Source organism: Danio rerio, chromosome 2 (assembly GCF_049306965.1).
Source record: "Danio rerio strain Tuebingen ecotype United States chromosome 2, GRCz12tu, whole genome shotgun sequence".
Lineage (NCBI taxonomy): Eukaryota > Metazoa > Chordata > Actinopteri > Cypriniformes > Danionidae > Danio > Danio rerio.
Window position 1 is genome coordinate 35,567,311 of NC_133177.1, and position 17,258 is coordinate 35,584,568.

At 33.2% G+C, this 17,258-nt stretch overlaps 3 long non-coding RNA genes across 8 annotated transcripts; 2 read left to right on the forward strand and 1 right to left on the reverse strand.

The window, feature by feature from the left end:
* The first annotated feature begins 1,780 nt into the window (after window positions 1-1,780).
* Window positions 1,781-2,970, forward strand: LOC137487473 (uncharacterized). The gene is made up of 2 exons (XR_011006072.2): window positions 1,781-1,838; window positions 2,265-2,970. It is a non-coding gene; the product is annotated as an uncharacterized lncRNA (long non-coding RNA).
* Window positions 2,971-7,801: 4,831 nt separating this feature from the next.
* On the forward strand, window positions 7,802-11,109 carry LOC101886824 (uncharacterized). The gene is made up of 5 exons (XR_002455683.3): window positions 7,802-7,880; window positions 8,245-8,304; window positions 9,186-9,225; window positions 9,324-9,468; window positions 10,850-11,109. It is a non-coding gene; the product is annotated as an uncharacterized lncRNA (long non-coding RNA).
* Window positions 11,110-13,881: 2,772 nt separating this feature from the next.
* Window positions 13,882-17,258, reverse strand: si:dkey-202l22.4. 6 transcript variants are annotated; one of them, XR_012395753.1, is made up of 8 exons: window positions 17,223-17,258; window positions 16,326-16,477; window positions 15,856-15,907; window positions 14,873-14,975; window positions 14,681-14,788; window positions 14,547-14,606; window positions 14,285-14,455; window positions 13,882-14,188 (listed from the first exon to the last, which is right to left on the reverse strand). It is a non-coding gene; the product is annotated as a si:dkey-202l22.4 (long non-coding RNA). The 6 variants fall into 6 exon arrangements; XR_012395749.1 differs by having other exon boundaries at window positions 14,873-15,057; XR_012395754.1 differs by having other exon boundaries at window positions 15,852-15,907.

Genomic DNA, 17,258 nt, shown 5'->3' on the forward strand with positions numbered 1-17,258 from the left:
ATGCTAATTATAAAAAATAAATAAATAAAAAGGTAATGCTAAGGAATGCTCCTGCAAAATTTAAGGTTTATTATGCAATTAAATTATTGGAAATGTTATTATGGTTTAATAAATATAAAGTTGCTTAAGTAATAATTTTGAATAAAATATGTTTGTCTAATATTAGTTTTTTATGTTTGTTTTATTATTGCTGTCACTATTCGTCAAGGGTTATGATACACACTTATGTCCAGTAGGGGGCAGGAATGCACTTAAGTGGGTTTTCCTTTTACCAAAAAACAGGCTAATGCACCAAAATGCTGGATGCCAGCTGCTGTAAAAATATAAGTAGTAGTTATTAAACACAAAAGGAGTGTCCAGATAATATATATAGCTTTTCCATGGGGGTTAACTTGACCAACATGATGAGCAGAGACTTTTAATCAGCGTTTTTTTTTTTTTTTTTTTGTATATGCTGAATAATTAACAATCAAAATAATACCAAAATCTTGCAATTTTGACACCCACATTGTAAAAACATATAAAAAGCATAATAATTATAAAAATGTAAAAACAAAACAAGAAGACTATAGGCTACATTAACATTTTTAATAAAATAGAGGAGTTTAGTTTGAGTATACATTTATATTTATAATTCTGGTTGCTTTTTGAACATCCTTTAAGGGTTCTATCAGTCCATTTGTGTATGTAATTACCTAATTAAATGAAAAGGTTTTAAATAAAAATATTTCTTATTTTGAATAGTCTATTTATATAGACTAATATTTTATGCAACATATGTTCATAATTTAACATATTTAATCCCTCTATTAATCACATTATTTCTATTTCATAAGCTTTGCAATAACGAGATTCGTGATAAATGTGAATTTTTTACTTCATTTTTTTTGTATGTTTGCGCGAGATGTTGTAGGTGTGTTTGCATGCAGTGAGTTTGTGTATGTGCACGTGTTGTTGAGGGTGTATATGCATAGACCGAGTGTATATGCGAGTATGTATAGGTGTGTTTGCATGCTGCGAGTTTATATGTATGTGCATGTAAATGTGGGTATTTATGCAAGAATCGAGTTTATATGTAGCCTATATGCGAGTGTGTATAGGTGTGTTTGTATGAAAGTAAATCAGTAGCAATACTCGAGAGCTTGCAAATGTAAATGTGAGCACTTGTGATAATAATATTTGTATGTGTAGGTTGAAATGTACACTTACAGCTCTGATGTGAACAGCTGAAATCCTCGATTTGCACACACACACAACAATCCACACACTTGTGTTTTAAATTGGAAGTTGCAGATTAATAGTTGTGTATTTGTAAAATGTCATTCACAAATACAAAGTGACAGACACACATGTGCAAGGCAAATTTGATTGCATCTTTGCTCTACAACCACAGGTCGGCACTCACAACCTCTCAGATTCGTCAGTACAACTACAAATCTCCCGCGCTCTGACTTTTGCTACACATCTCCCGCGATCTCTGTAGCAGAACTCATCTGTGCACTCGCACATGCAGAGGCGTGAGCAGCGCGGGGCGGGGGAGGGGCGCGGCAGGTGTAAAGCTGTTTGATTGGCTGATGCCTGACCAATGAACAATGCCAGCAGCCAACAGGACTGAGGTGCAAAATAATAATTTCCCACGATTATTTCATTAGTTAGGGTTTATTTAAACACTTCTGAAGAGATTCTTGTTAAAAATCATAAATTCTACTGTAATGTACATACCAGTAAAAGAGCAGCAAAGCCAGTTTATTGGCTAGAGCCAGCCAATGAGATGGGGCGTTTCTGTTTGTCAGCACACAGGGCAGCTCACGTTGTTGGAGGCCTCGAGCAATCAGAGGGTAAGTTATGATTTTTTTAATAATTATCTATATGTTCAATACTGTTAGCTAAGCTAAGGACTGTGCTGGGTGCTTCTCTTGTTTGTTTCTTATATAAGAAAACAGTTATGAGTTATCTAGGAGCTGCTTTTAATCATGTTATATGGTTCTAAAGATACGATTCAACCCACATGAAATAAGAAGTTGTAATAGCATTTATAGTAAACAATATTATGTTTTTGAACCATACTAACTATAATAAACTGTATTATACTGTATATTTTGCAGTATCTACAACTTTGTTAATGAATGCAACAGCACACTGTAGTATTAACTAGCATGAACTTTAATGAATTGAAGTATACTTTATATGTAAAACCTAATACATTTTAAAGCAGTTTCATTTCTTTCTAATTTATACATCTACATGCATTACATCTGATTTAGGTCCACAACTTGCATCCTTCAACATGATATGTGTGTTCAAAGGAAGAGCAACTAGGTGAGGGAGACAGTGTCCATCGCTCGGCAGAGGGTCCACTTTGAGCATCTCATCTGCAGGGTTAAGCAACATAAGCTGAACAGTCATCATCTCTCTCTATTACAGCGAGCATCAACCAGCTTTACACAATGGCTTGCTTTCTGACCATTAGTACAGGCTTGAGCAAAGGATTAAAGAGGAGATAACATTTGATGGGTAATGATGAAGTTGGATTTACCACCTCCATCTCATTATGAACAAGGAAAAACCCTGAAATATTTCAATACAAGTAACTAGACATTTGCACTGCACTTATTTGGACTGTAAATTTTATTTGACAAATTACATTCCCTTACAGAACAGGTGTCAAACTCAGTTCCTGGAGGGCTGCAGCTTTGCAAAGTTTAGTTCTAACCCTAATTAAACACACCTGATCAAACTAATTGAGTCCTTCAGGTTTGTTTGAAACTTTCACTTAAGTGTGTTGAAGCAGGGTTGCAACTAAAAACGTGCAGGGTTACGGCCCTTCAGGAACTGAGTTTGACACCCCTGCCTTACAGTAAAGTGTAAAAATACTACATTAAACAATTATCAAAATAAAAGTTGTGTGTGGGTGAGTGTGTGTTTTGTTCAAATCTGTAGTCATCTTGGCAGGTAAAAAGAGAAAATAAATGGTCGGCTTCCTCTTGAATGATCTGAATCATTTTGAAGTGTTTGTAGATGAGCTGGATCATCATGTCATCTTTAGCATAAATAACATCCTATTCAAGCTATGCAGCTTCTCTGAGTTCCTCATCGACTTGAAACATGCTGATCTCTCCTGTCACTCCATCCTTACAGGAAACTGAGAAATGAAGGTAGTAACTTTCATAATTAAAAAAGTGATATAAAGGACACACTGTACACAAACATGTAAATAGATAGATGGATAGATAGATATGATGCAGGTTATAATAACAAAAACCGGTATGATCTGTAAGAAACTGAAACGCCTAGTGTTATTTTTAATTGCTATTAATGGGTGCGTGTGTGTAAATATACTTCAATTCATTAAAGTTCATGCTAGTTAATACTACAGTGTGCTGTTGCATTCATTAACAAAGTTGTAGATACTGCAAAATATACAGTATAATACAGTTTATTATAGTTAGTATGGTTCAAAAACATAATATTGTTTACTATAAATGCTATTACAACTTCTTATTTCATGTGGGTTGAATCGTATCTTTAGAACCATATAACATGATTAAAAGCAGCTCCTAGATAACTCATAACTGTTTTCTTATATAAGAAACAAACAAGAGAAGCACCCAGCACAGTCCTTAGCTTAGCTAACAGTATTGAACATATAGATAATTATTAAAAAAATCATAACTTACCCTCTGATTGCTCGAGGCCTCCAACAACGTGAGCTGCCCTGTGTGCTGACAAACAGAAACGTCCCATCTCATTGGCTGGCTCTAGCCAATAAACTGGCTTTGCTGCTCTTTTACTGGTATGTACATTACAGTAGAATTTATGATTTTTAACAAGAATCTCTTCAGAAGTGTTTAAATAAACCCTAACTAATGAAATAATCGTGGGAAATTATTATTTTGCACCTCAGTCCTGTTGGCTGCTGGCATTGTTCATTGGTCAGGCATCAGCCAATCAAACAGCTTTACACCTGCCGCGCCCCTCCCCCGCCCCGCGCTGCTCACGCCTCTGCATGTGCGAGTGCACAGATGAGTTCTGCTACAGAGATCGCGGGAGATGTGTAGCAAAAGTCAGAGCGCGGGAGATTTGTAGTTGTACTGACGAATCTGAGAGGTTGTGAGTGCCGACCTGTGGTTGTAGAGCAAAGATGCAATCAAATTTGCCTTGCACATGTGTGTCTGTCACTTTGTATTTGTGAATGACATTTTACAAATACACAACTATTAATCTGCAACTTCCAATTTAAAACACAAGTGTGTGGATTGTTGTGTGTGTGTGCAAATCGAGGATTTCAGCTGTTCACATCAGAGCTGTAAGTGTACATTTCAACCTACACATACAAATATTATTATCACAAGTGCTCACATTTACATTTGCAAGCTCTCGAGTTTCGCAACGGATTTACCTTCATATGTTTGCATGCAGCAAGTTTATATGTATGTGCGTGTGTTAATGTGAGTGTTTATGTGAGGAGCGAGTTTATATGTATGTGCGTGTGTATGTGGGTGTATTCATGCGTCAAGTTTATATGTATATACACAAGTTTCATCCATGTTGTTTTGAACATCCAGTAGTATAGGTGTATATGCGACAGGCCCGGCGCTACGGGGGGGGGCAAAGGGGGGCATTGCCCCCTCAGAAAGATTTTGTGCCCCCCCAGTTTTTATAAAGGATTGTTTACTCAAACTGAAAAGTCATTAAATATTAACACCCCCGTCGTTCCAACCTTAAGAACACACATTTAAATATTTTAAAATATATGACATATCAATTGAATTATGAAAATGGTGAGATTAAAGCTAGTCCTATAGTTCAGAGATCTGGTCCCCGCGTCAGGTCAGGTGCGCCCGTAAATAGCCTTTAAAACGCGCACACGGCGATGGAGGCGCACTCAACTCATTAGGGAGAAAAGTGGGTGACATGATAGGAGCAGCTTAATTCGTTACATGCTTTGGTTAACTAATTATTTAAACACAACTCTCTTGAGCTCTAAAAGGAAAAAACACATAAGAAACTTGCTGTTAAATTAATTTTAGCAGAGACGCAACTGCCAGTCATTTATTAGTTCGGGAAAATGTAGCCTAATAAAAATGTTTTAATAAAAACAAATAGCCTAGTTTACTGCACAGTCCCACAGTAGGCTACACTATAAATAATATTTTTATTTATTTATTAATATTATTATTAATATTATTACAATTAAACTAAAATTGACAACGCAGAACTCTCTGAATGTTTGCTTTCATTTTGCTAAAAAGCGCACTTTTACAGTTGTGTAGAGAAACATCCCATTATGCAGCAGCTATCAAGGTATAACACATAATAAATGCCTTTTGCGTTTATTAAGTCAAGTTTGCAGTGTTATAAATGGAATATAGTGCTTAAGTGGATTTATCGCGGATCAACCGAAACCTCACGTGCTGCAGGTAGGCAGAATGATAATCTTTTAAAATGTCATTTATGCTATACTGCTTTTTGCTCATGCAAAATTAAACAACATAAAATATATTGTAGATCTATTTTAAGAGCTAAAATACAACATATTGAGTTTGTTTTGACTTGTAGCCCTAAAATGAAAATAACCTGAAAACAAGCTATTAAAAAAAGGCTTAATAAATAAAATAATTAATAAATAAAATGACGGGTAGGCTTAGTAACCTAATGGTTTATGATGGTTTACAATTTCACAAAAAAACACACTTATGATAGCCTAAGATAAATCTTTGTTTTTACTTTTAAAAAGATGAAAAAAAGTTGTAGGCTATAGCATGTTGAGTTGCGTGTTATCCGTGCCAAAATTTAACCAATTTTAACGGTAATAACATGTGAATTTTGGTATCTTTTTTGGTATTTTTTGGCTACACTAATGCATTAAAATGAAACTAAGTAATTGTTTTAAATGACATTAGATTGTAACATTTAGCTTTTCCCTAACACTGATGTTGGTTGGATAATATAGGCTACGTGAAGCGTGATGACTCGGTTAAGCTGATTTCACTATAGGCTATTTATTTACCGGTTAAATTAAAAGTCTGATCGTGGGTCAGCTTGCATGCGTGGGCATAATTTGACGTCTTTACCTAAAACTTTAAACATTCATAGGCCTGTTATTTAAAATAAAACGGATATAAGGAGAATAACATGATTTAAAGCACTCGTTTGGCACTGAAGCTATGATCCGTCTGCATTAATAAGCGGTATGCATCGTTAATAAAATTTGTAATAGCGAAACTGCATATTATTATTACTATTAAAACGTAGCCTATATTACTGCCTTAGGTCAGTAACTTAGGCAGTAATGCAATGTAATAATAAATGTGAATAAATAGCCTAAATGAAAGAAACAAGAGACCAAAATCAGTCACCAGGTAGTGCCCCCCTATGGATTTAAAGTGCCCCCTCAGTTTTGACTTCCTGGCGCCGGGCCTGATATGCGAGTAATTTATAGGTGTATATACATGTGTTTTACGTATGTGTTGATAAGCAAAGTTTGATTTAAATCCTCTACGGCACCTCATACAAGAAAGCTTAGTTAAAAAAGTAACAAAAAAGCATGATCGTCGCATTACTTGTTATATGAAATATTCACCAGTGACTAAAAAAATGTCAACGTTGATTTGTACAAGGATTTCTGTAACTTTTTTCAACCATTTATCATTCAACATTGTTTCAACATTAAAGCAACAACTGACGTATTTTCAACCACATTTCAACGTTGAAGCCTTGTCATATGCAGGCTGTTTTTCAACCGTTCAACATTAAACGTTCTATCAACATTATTTCAACGTTCAAAACACATCTGACCTTATTTCAACCATATTTCAACGTTGAAGGTCGGTCGTGTGCCGGCTGGGTAAAGACATAAATAAAGTAGCCTACTGTTAAAACACTGGCATATTATTTCAAGTGATCCCACCCTCAAAGAGTGTTCTGATAAGTGACCCCGTTTGGTACACAAAAAAAAACATCTAATATCCGAAATATGATCTAAAACCCGCTCCACATTTTTTAAACACCATACCACAGGGTATTTTCAAATGTGGCAATTGTTTACAGTGTAACTTCACATATACAACATCTACTTTCACACATATTCATACAGCGAAAAAAATTAATATTCGAGGCACTATTTCGTGTAAAATCTAAATCTAATCTAATCTAATCTAAATGCTGCGGTGCCCGTGTGGTTTATGTTATGTAGGTAAGACGAGTACACCTTTAAAAATTCGTATTTCTGAACATCGATGCGCTATTCGACACCATGATCCCAGAAGTCCGGTGGTTGCGCAACACTTCTCAGTTATGAGACATTCCGTCTCTACTCTACAATATTGGATTGGGATTGGGATTGAAGTTGTGAAGTGTCCACGTCGGGGCGGTGATCTTAATAAATTGCTGTTGCAATGCGAAGCTTTCTGGATTTTCACTTTAGACACATTGTCTCCAAAAGGTTTAAATGAGGAGTTTGACATTCGTCCTTTTCTGTAATAATTTTTGAATAAGTCTTTATAATGTAATAGTGTCCCAGAGATGAGTTGCGGCTGGAGCAACACGTTCTCACTCCCAACTCGTCATATACTGACGCTTGGTCAGGAACCCTCGGCGTAAGTTATTGACGCACAGGGTACCCCTTTAGCGTCATATTTAGACGTGCAGGGATTCCCTATAGAATCTGTGCCTGAGCCTGAGGCGTCATAGGGAGACGCTGGAGGCTCGTATAATTACCAATAGATGTCAACGCAATTTTTAAAACCTGATTTACGCCTATTATCTTAGTTTTCTTATTTTAAAAATATGTAATTTTTATTTTGTTCACGAAAAGCGTCTGTAAACTGGGTCGAAACTACTGTATGAATAAACTTCGGTCCACGTGACATCCCTTCACGGTGAGTTTAACGCCGCTCTGCTATTGGTCAAATTGCATCAGCGGTGAGTTCTCAGATGAGTTCAACTGTCAACATTAAATATTACGTTAATGCTGCATAATGTATTTTTATTGGAGATTAGTTGGTGTTTATAAATATGTTATCATTTACTTTATATTTAATGAGTGAAAATAGATTCGGTTGTCCAGTTTAGGGTAACTATGTCTAATAAAACTTTGATTCATTCATATTATTTATTATTTTTTTACTTTAAAAAATATTACATTTCAAGTACTAAGTTTAAAAATGTTTTCGGCTGATCTTTTTCATTTTAAATTATTTATTGAAGTTGGGGTCATTGTATGTGGCGATCTATTTTTTACAGTCTATGCTCGCTATCCCAAGGTTCATTGCGATCCCAAGGTTCACTGCGGTTTTCCACAAGGTAAGTAAAAAGTAAACAAATAAAGACGATTTGTTGATAAAGCATGTACTGTAAACTAGCGACGTTATCTAATTACATCAAGTCCATTTATTAAAAACATATTTTTCTCACATATAACGTTGGTCATGCATTAGAACAATATATACATTTCAAGATAAGGAACAGTGTAACCAGATTGTTGTTTTCCACAATAGAATTCGTGCAAAATCTATATATAATATGCAATATGCAACTCTAATAATACAAATGTATTCGTAATTGTTTCAATGTTAAAGAACATCAAGTGTTTCCAAACGTTTAAAGGCTACATTGTAAAAACAATTATTTTCCATGCCTTTAAACACACACACACACACACACACACACACACACACACACACACACACACACATACATATATATATATATATATATATATATATATATATATATATATATATATATATATATATATGTAAGCATAACAAAAACTCAAGTATAACATAAGCTGATGTATGTCACACAATGAATATCATACTATTACCAGTATAATTTGGCCTTTACCAATTTATTTAATAAAAGAAAGAATCTTTCATCTCTAAATTGTGGTAAAGAGGCACAACAAGCTGTCTTCTTTGTCAAATATTATGTCAGTCGGGATGGTAATGGTAAAACTCAAGGATTACCTTGCACCTTCTCAGAAATTTACCATTGATCATATGTATTATAAGTGGCTGGATTGTTTTTAACACAAGCAACGTTTTTTTAAATCATTATCCTAAAGAGATTAAGGCTCATTTTGGACTACACTTACATTACTTTACAACTGCTTAATGCAGTACTGATGTATCTAGTAGTTTAGTGGGTTTAACTAATGTCACATCTGTTTTTATTCATTTCAGATGCAGAAACTTTTGACATATGAATTCATCTTGATTAAGGGTAAGGTTTTTGTTCAGAATTAATCATTATTTAAAATCATTGTATTTTCTTTGCTATTATGTACAGCTTTTAAAAGAATATACTTTCTTTTAATAAAGAACTCTTCACAGCACTGCACCTGAACAGTCACAACCTCACAGAGCTGCACAACTGCCCCACTCAAGATCAGTGTTGAAGCTGGAACCTCATCTTGTGTACAGCAAAGGCAGAGCTGAAAATTCACTGTTTGTCTTGTATTGTGTGGTAAGTCATAGTTTTATTAATTTTTAAATTGTATTGCAACACTAAGTAGTCCATTCTGTGGCCAATATGATATAAAGGGCCTAAAATGGGACTGACGTGATCATTGTTTTGATTTCTAGATAAGTACTCATGGGGCAGCACATGCAGCTGAAGTTAGCTACATTGAGTAGGACATTTCTTTCAGTATACTCTTAAAGAGATTCACCCAAAAAGAAAAATTCTGTCAATAATGACTCATACTTCACTTGTTCCAAATATGTCTGAGTTCCTTTCTTCAGTTAAACACAAAAAATTAAATTTTAAAGAAAGATGAAAACCTGCAAACACTGACTTCCATAGTATTTGTTTTTTCCTACTATGTATGTCAATGTTTTCAGCTTTTCAGCTTTCTTTAAAAAAAATAAAAAAAAAAAACCTTCATGTTCAACACAAAGTAACTTGGAAGTTTTTTAAAAAGGTTTACAACCACTTAAAGGAGAGTAAATAGTGAACTATTCCTTTAACCCAATCTAGTTGACTTTACTAGAAAATTGTATAGAAACCCAGTGGCTTAAACCCCTTACATTTTATACAAGGTACAACTTAACAGCCATACTTGAATTAAAATATTACTGTAAGTTCAAGAAGATTGTAAAGGTTCTAGGTTAATTTAAAGTGGGCTGTTTAGTTTCACCTTGTGTAAAAACATTAAGGGTTTAAGGCAACATGTTTCGATGCAGTTTACACTCTTAACCCAAACTAGTTGACTTTATTAGAATAAAGTCAACTAGTTTGGGTTAAGAGTGTAATGGTTTACAGTAAAAGCAGTAAATCATGCAGGCATAAAATAAATGTTTAGCCCTGTAAAGCAATAAACTTGTTACAATTTAGAAATATTTTTAGGGTGGAGCACAGTATGCTGTTGTAGTTTTCATATAATTGATGAGTCAAACGTGAGATGTGTGTTTTAAATTGCAAGAAGTGAATTAACAATATGTTCATCAAGATTCAAATCTTGCATCTTATATTTTTTTAAGGTTTTGGCCCAATAATACCCATATTCTGCTATTTAAAAAAACATGCTGGAATTTGTGTCAGCATTCCCTTCAATGAAAACTACAGCAGTGGACATCAGTGGTGATAAAAATGTATGAGAAGCATAAGGGTGTTCATAATGAGAAGAGCAGTCACTATCCTGATCTCTGAGTTTATAGAACTGACAGATCTGCTTGGAATACATGGAAACATGCTGGAAATGTTTAACCTATTATACAGTTAATTCAAGAGTGCCAGGTTTAATGACACTTTACATATATAAATTAATATCACTGAACTTTCTAAATGAAACCTAACACTCATTCTTTGTTCAGTAATGGTATTGTGCACTTCTAATACTTTACAGTGGCAAAACCTGGAATAACACATGGGAGCCCTCCAGGAATTCCTGACACTTTACGCCCAAGTCTCCTCATGCTAACCGGATTGCAATATGACAGTCTAGTCAGCATAAACACCTGGACTCACCAAGCACACTTTGGTTCTCAGTGTTTTGTAAAAATAGTTTTTGCTATTCTTCAGTAAATACTTGAATATGTTTTGAACTTATTCTACTTTTGATGTTTAAGTTCAGAAAGTTGTTATTATAAACATAATTTGCATTTGTCATGAACTTGACTTCTTGTTGTTGTGAAAGCTGTTTATTATAATGGCATTTCCAAAGGCATCATTTGAAAAGATTTTTTGCTGTGCAGTTTTACTTCAGCTTGACATACCAGATGTATGACATGAATAAATATCACAAAATAAATATAATAATAATAATACAAAATATATATTTCCTTCAATTATAATAGTTTTTAATCATTTATATATGTATGGTAATATATTATTGCATTAAAAACTGTTATAAAATATATATTTTTGGTTTTTGCATTTTTGCGTGATTTTTATTATTTATTTTATTTGTGGCATTATAAATAAATTATAAATGTTTCATTAAAAATGTATTGTGTTTATTTGTATACTCATTTACAATGAACTACTATTTTTACTATTTAATGGGCACTATATTTGTCATTTAAGTTTGACATATATTTATATTTGTATACCAACATGATGCATGGTTTAGTTACAGGAAATGCTGGAAATGTTTTCAAACATGAAGCTTTTTTTATTATTTTATTATTCGTTTCAAATTTAGTATACTGCCTATGATCTGGTTTTACTATGATCATTTTGCACATCAGGTTACCCCCACAAAGGAATCTCACGGTAAATATACATTTGTATTTTTAATAAGACAATAAATAACATGTAATATTAATACACATTTTGATATTTAAGTTATATTATAAGGTTATTATAATCTACCTTCAGCTGGAAGATTACCAAATAGAGACAAAGTGTGACGTAGATTGCGACGTTGTGATTGGACTATAACTTCAAAGCCAAATTAAAAGATCCTTCGTGTTGCTAACTATGTTTTGCTAACTTTGCCACTTTACCAACAGTGTCCTTTATCAATGAGTTATCGTTGTTTTTCAAATAGTTACCGATTAACCAAGATCGTAACCCTAAACTTAACCCTAACTACACCTTTCAATGAACTACAATTTGTAGCGCCATGTCTTTCCCGTCCCATCTATACAGCGACAAAGGATTGTGGGTAATGTAGTTTAAAGCCTTTTTGTAATAAAATGGAACAAATACAATTTTAATGAACTAAAGACTATCTGAATAAGGTAATTGTGCATATATTTATGACATATATGAATGCCAGGCATAAATTTGTTATTTTACAATGAGTATTTTTTTAAACAGCTTTTATTGACTTGATTAGTATATATCAGACTATTATATTCAACATTATTTATTGAACATACCATAGGTAATAGTCTTGCTGATATTCTCTCACTCATTTCTCGTTTGAAATGTGATTACTTTTTCCTTTTCTACGGGGCTCTACTCATCCCCTTTGAGTAAAAGGGCAGTTAACCTATGTAGATGTATTATCTTCAACATGGACAAGAAATTGTATTGTCACATGTACAGTTGTGGTTAAAAAAAAAAAAAAAAAAGCTAAAAAAATAAGCTAAACATTAGTATCTTCTTTAATCACAAGTTATTAGCAATAGTGATTATGTTCATCACAAATATTATGAGTTCAGAATAATATGTGTGGATGTAATACTGTAAGTGGGTTTCATTAATGGTCATCATGTGATGTTTAATTGTTTTCACTTTATTTGAAATATGGATAAAAGCTCTTTAAAAATATGTAAATGTTTATAAATAAAACCTTTTTAAAGACATGTATTTGTTTAAAAACCACTCTTTATCTGATTATTTTTACTTTCTAAATGTTCAACTGTTTGTGTAACAGTATGTTTTGATGACAATGGATGAACTTGTGTTTAACAAGGATTCCACATAATGTCTTTGTCCTGCATGTGGGTTAATTTGTTAATTATTTTCTTTATGATCAAATGATTGCAAGATTTGCTGCATTGTAAGAATCATGAAAATATTGAGAAATGAGGTAACAATGATGAAAAAATATCCTTTCAAATGCTGCGAATAGTTCAAAACTCCAAATGATTAAAAATACATAGCCATTAACCAACAAAATAAAATTGCAAACCTTTAAATCATCTAAACGAGAAGTAAAATAGTTCTGTGCTGTATTTATAAGTTACTGTGTAGTTCTATGTCTACTAAAAATACATATTTTATTTTCATTCATTCATTTTCTTTTTGGCTTAGTCCCTTTATTAACCAGGGGTCGCCACAGCGCTATGAACCGCCAACTTTTACAGCATGTTTTTATGCAGCAGATGCTCTTCCAGCCACAATCCATCTCTTGGAAAATATTTTATTTTTATCTTGCATTCAATAAAACATTATACAAAGTTAATTTTTATTTTCAGAATAACAACAGTGGCACTGTTATCTCACAACAAGTGCAGCAGTTTTTTGTTAGACATTCTAACAAATGAATACAAATGTTTCAAAGGACAAAAATAATAGGAAATTAAATTTTTTTTTTTTTTTTTAAAAATCCATGAGGACCAAATGGATCCATCAGATCTTTGATGTAAATCATAGGTTAATTTTTTCAGAGGTAGAAGTCTGGTTGCCTGACTCAGCCACATATTGACTGGAGGTATCTGAGCAGTGGACCATAATAATGTACATTTTTTTGGCCAAGTATATGCAAAAATTAAATTTATCATAAAAATGTATCATATAATTAATATTTTAAAAGCTCTTGATGTCATTAAATGTAATAATTTTATTTGAATATAGAGTTCCTTAAATCGTCATATGTTGTAAGCAGTTAGGCATACAATAATGCTCTTAATTTACAACACTGATTGATTTTAGAGGAATGCTTACATACTGTACATATCTATGTATTTAAAAAAGAGACAACAATTTGGTTATAGATGATGAAAATTTTATTTTATTTTTACAGATTTTATTACATGCTTTAGATTCAGGGTTAAGGTCATCCTCTTCTGGATTACAGTAAAAGAAAATCCACAGTCAATGTCATACTCATCAGCTGGAGCTTTATTTTAAAAAATCTATGTTCTCTGCTCCAGCCAAAACTTGCAGGTACCTTGCAGGTCTCTAGATTGCACCATCGTATTGTTGTTTATTTCTCAGTTATTTTGTTGCTTTCTGAGAATGATGATCCATAGACCTTTTAACCCCTCTTTGTTTAGGCCACATGTCGAATCTTAAAAGAAGAACACAACAACATAAAAATATATTAATATTCTTTGGACTGGGTAACATTATGCTTAAGTTTGAGCCAAATAATACAAATACATACCAGTACATTTCAGAAGCAAACAAGCAGGAAAGTTCTTTGAAAGAACCAGGATGAGTTGAAAGGTATAGTGGTTGGCCATCTCTGCCACAAGAATCAACTGCTTCTCCTGAAGAATCCTGACTAGCAGGATGATGTTGAACAACCTCCTCTTTGTTGCTGGGTCAGCAGAGTCTGAAATATATTTATAAAAAGAAAGTTGTATAACAAGGATTATACGTCAACTTTTAAAGAATTAACACTGACAGAAGTCTAGTGTACATACCATGCCATATGACAAAGACATCCATATCACTTCTGTTTTTTGTTGTCTTTGCTTCTGCTACTGAAAAAATGACGATAATAGTAACAGTTACAATTTTTCATGACTACATTTAATATTAATAAGAATTTCCTCACCCTCTGCCCACTCCTCTACATCACAGACCAAAGTCTTCCAATTGGTTTCCAGTCACTGCCAGTTTCATGGATTCTGTTTTGCAACTTGCTTTGCAGAGCTGCTGCGGTCTACAGTGATAAGCAATCAAAAATCACAATACTATTTAAATAGGTTACTGAACAACTAAAACAAATTCTACTGGATATCGTTACCTTCTGATATCAATAGGTCAGCGAGATGGCCAAATTGTTGAATATCTGCTAATTCCAGCACATGACCATGAGAGTTACAGTAGCATGTCTGGTCACTGCAATCCTATAGAAGAAATATTGCACTGTTCAACCTCCTTCCCAAGAGTAAAACCACACATATCCTTGTATGCCTCACTCCATTTCCCCTGGTTAACATATACAAAAAAACAAACAAACAAACAAACAAATAAGTAAACCAATAAGTTTTGGCATTTACTTGTAGATCAGTTTAAGATAATCACATAGTTCATCTATCTCAGATATAAACTCATGTGCTTAGGCATGAAACACACTAAAATCATGGGCTTAAAGATGGTGCTGAAACTTTGGACAGCTTTTTGCAACTCTTTGGAGGTAGTGTCATTAGTTGATGTAGTCCACAAATCTTCCTGTCAATCCTTAATCCTTAGCTGTAAATAAACCTTCAAAAATCCCAGTGTTTGAAAAAGGAATGAAACAGTACAGAACAAGTGCATAACAGTTTATATCTTCTAATCTAATTTTACTAGGTGAACATCAAAGAGCTGTTTTCTTGTTAATTTAGTTTCAACACATACAGTTTAAAGTACCTTGTGCATTATTGAAATGGTTATGCTTATGGTTCACATCTACTTAAATTGGCAGTATATCTGGTGTGGAAGCAGGACAGATAAAGGGTTCTTCCTTGCAAATACTATCCACCTTGTATTGCACAGACTCCCATTTAAGAAAAATGTCTGCTGAGATCTTAGCAGTCCATTAAAAATAATTATACCAACATCTTTTCCACCAATGGAAAGAATATAAAAATATTTTAGGATATATTAATACTTGCATGACCAAATCTGAGATAAAAAGGCCATCAGTATGCCTTAGTTTAAATAAAAACAAAATTTGACTCTAGCCCACTGTCACCTGGGTCTACAGATACAGGGACTAATGGAAACAATGAAGTACACACTGACAGTCACTGGAGCAAGGCCCTCTCACAGTTGGGAAGATTGGAGTTCCTATGAGCTGTACCAGATAAAAACAACAAAAAAAAGTACATTTATAACATTTCTAACTTATCCTAAGACTAGTAGACAAGCAGCATAAGCAGTTCTAATTTCCTAAACCCCAATGTGGACAGTTGATGGCCTATAAGGTGTCATAAAATCAGACAAAACAAAATACTTTCTGAAAAAGAAAAAAAATGGTTGGCCACTAATCAACACCCAGAACAAATAGTTTTAAACAGTTAGGCCACAATATTTTGTGAGCTTATTGTGTAGTTTTTTAATGTTTGTCATAAACAATAGTAATAGTAAAACTAATGCGTCTCTTTCTGTTATTACCATAGTAGTGAAAGAATAAATGCATTTTATCTCATACAATCATATATGCCTAAACAATGTAGATATTTAATATACATGGAATGAAAAACTTCACTAACCCTTGACTGATTCCAGAGTGGTCTTGGCCTTCCTTACATGGTGGTGCTTCCTGCAGATCATCAAGTTGTCATCAAGACTTGAGCTTATTATTGAGGTCTTGATGATAAATCTGAGTATAAAGGAATCACTCATGCTGATAGGCAGAAACAGGCTGAAAGACACAAGAATTAATCAAACAAATACAAATGTGTTAACAGAGATAGAGAGAGAGACACGTGCATTTTAACATATAAACATGGGTAAAGTGATTTTACTTTTTGCTTATTAGAAAATAAAATTGGATTTTTAAAGAAATCTAAAGAACCTGAAAAGAGCAAAGAAAAAATATTCATATCTGAACAGTGAACACCTTATAATTTACACCTGTATATATATATATATATATATATATATATATATATATATATATATATATATATATATATATATATATATATATATATATATATATGGGTGTGTGTGTGTGTGTGGTAGATTAATCTGTTTTTTTGTTTAGTGTTGTGTTGTACAATGAATAAAATGTGCTCAGACAGGCAAAATTTCTGCCTTTTTTCCTTTAAAGGCATGGAAAATAATTGTTTTTACAATGTAGCCTTTAAACGTTTGGAAACACTTGATGTTCTTTAACATTGAAACAATTACGAATACATTTGTATTATTAGAGTTGCATATTGCATATTATATATAGATTTTGCACGAATTCTATTGTGGAAAACAACAATCTGGTTACACTGTTCCTTATCTTGAAATGTATATATTGTTCTAATGCATGACCAACGTTATATGTGAGAAAAATATGTTTTTAATAAATGGACTTGATGTAATTAGATAACGTCGCTAGTTTACAGTACATGCTTTATCAACAAATCGTCTTTATTTGTTTACTTTTTACTTACCTTGTGGAAAACCGCAGTGAACCTTGGGATCGCAAT